Source organism: Thamnophis elegans, chromosome 7, assembly GCF_009769535.1.
Source record: "Thamnophis elegans isolate rThaEle1 chromosome 7, rThaEle1.pri, whole genome shotgun sequence".
Lineage (NCBI taxonomy): Eukaryota > Metazoa > Chordata > Lepidosauria > Squamata > Colubridae > Thamnophis > Thamnophis elegans.
Genome location: NC_045547.1, coordinates 53143049 through 53145442, shown reverse-complemented (window position 1 = coordinate 53145442; position 2394 = coordinate 53143049).

Below are 2394 nucleotides of genomic sequence, written 5' to 3'. Positions count from 1 at the left end.
TGCCAATTCTGGGATACGCTTTGGTCTAACTCCTCAGGGAAAGGTCTGATCTCCGAATTCGAACAACAAACATCTATTAGGGGTGTCGTGAGGAGGGAAGGTTAAAAAACCACTTCATTTGCTGATCAGAGCTTTCCCTGAGGAGTTAGACCAAAGTGTATCACAGAATTGGTGAAAGAATTCAATTCAACCAGAAAGTGTTACTTTGAACCAAACCTGATATTCAAAACATAAACACCTATTAGGGGTGTCCTGAGTTGGGAAAGCTAAAAAAACCCTTCATTCGCTGTCAGAGCTTTGCCAGAGGAGTTAGACCAAAGTGTATCTCAGAATTGGTGAAAGAACTCAATTCAACGAGGAAGTGTTACTTTTCAACCAAAGCTCTGATTCGAACAACAAACATCTATTTGGGGTATCCTGAGTCGAGAAAACTAAAAAACCACTCCGTTTTGTGATCAGAGCTTTCCCTGAGGAGTTAGACAAAAGTGTATCTCAGAATTGGCGAAATATCTCAATTCAACTGGAAAGTGTTACTTTTCAACCAAAGCTCTGATTCTAAAAACAAACATCTATTTGGGGTATCCTGTCGAGAAAACTTAAAAACCACTCCGTTTTGTGATCAGAGCTTTCCCTGAGGAGTTAGACAAAAGTGTATCTCAGAATTGGCGAAATATCTCAATTCAACCAGAAAGTGTTACTTTTGAACCAAAGCTCAGATTCGAACAACAAACATCTATTACGGGTATCCTGAGTCGAGAAACCTAAAAAACCACTCCGTTTTGTGATCAGAGCTTTCCCTGAGGAGTTAGACAAAAGTGTATCTCAGAATTGGCGAAATATCTCAATTCAACCAGAAAGTGTTACTTTTGAACCAAACCTGATATTCGAAACATAAACACCTATTAGGGGTGTCCTGAGTTGGGAAAGCTAAAAAAACCCTTCATTCGCTGTCAGAGCTTTGCCAGAGGAGTTAGACCAAAGTGTATCTCAGAATTGGTGAAAGAACTCAATTCAACCAGAAAGTGTTACTTTTGAAACAAAGCTCAGATTCGAAACACAAACACTGATTAGGGGTGTCCTGAGTCGGGAAAACAAAAAAACCACTCCGATTGGTGATCTGAGCTTTCCCCTGAGGAGTTAGACAAAAGTGTATCTCAGAATTGGTGATATATCTCAATTCAACCGGAAAGTGTTACTTTTGAACCAAAGCTCTGATTCTAAAAACAAACATCTATTTGGGGTATCCTGAGTCGAGAAAACTAAAAAACCACTCCGTTTTGTGATCAGAGCTTTCCCTGAGGAGTTAGACCAAACCGTATCTCAGAATTTGCGAAAGAACTCAATTCAACGAGAAAGTGTTACTTTTGAACCAAAGCTCTAATTCGATACACAAACATCTATTAGGGGTATCCTGAGTAGGGAAAGCTAAAAAAACCACTCCGTTTTGTGATCAGAGCTTTCCCTGAGGAGTTAGACCAAAGTGTATCACAGAATTGGTGAAAGAATTCAATTCAACCAGAAAGTGTTACTTTTGAACCAAACCTGATATTCAAAAATAAACACCTATTAGGGGTGTCCTGAGTTGGGAAAGCTAAAAAAACCCTTCATTCGCTGTCAGAGCTTTGCCAGAGGAGTTAGACCAAAGTGTATCTCAGAATTGGTGAAAGAACTCAATTCAACGAGGAAGTGTTACTTTTCAACCAAAGCTCTGATTCGAACAACAAACATCTATTTGGGGTATCCTGAGTCGAGAAAACTAAAAAACCACTCCGTTTTGTGATCAGAGCTTTCCCTGAGGAGTTAGACAAAAGTGTATCTCAGAATTGGCGAAATATCTCAATTCAACTGGAAAGTGTTACTTTTCAACCAAAGCTCTGATTCTAAAAACAAACATCTATTTGGGGTATCCTGTCGAGAAAACTTAAAAACCACTCCGTTTTGTGATCAGACCTTTCCCTGAGGAGTTAGACAAAAGTGTATCTCAGAATTGGCGAAATATCTCAATTCAACCAGAAAGTGTTACTTTTGAACCAAAGCTCTGTTTCGAACAACAAACATCTATTTGGGGTATCCTGAGTCGAGAAAACTAAAAAACCACTCCGTTTTGTGATCAGAGCTTTCCCTGAGGAGTTAGACAAAAGTGTATCTCAGAATTGGCGAAATATCTCAATTCAACCAGAAAGTGTTACTTTTGAACCAAACCTGATATTCGAAACATAAACACCTATTAGGGGTGTCCTGAGTTGGGAAAGCTAAAAAAACCCTTCATTCGCTGTCAGAGCTTTGCCAGAGGAGTTAGACCAAAGTGTATCTCAGAATTGGCTAAAGAACTCAATTCAACCAGGAAGTGTTACTTTTCAACCAAAGCTCTGTTTCGAACAACAAACATCTGTT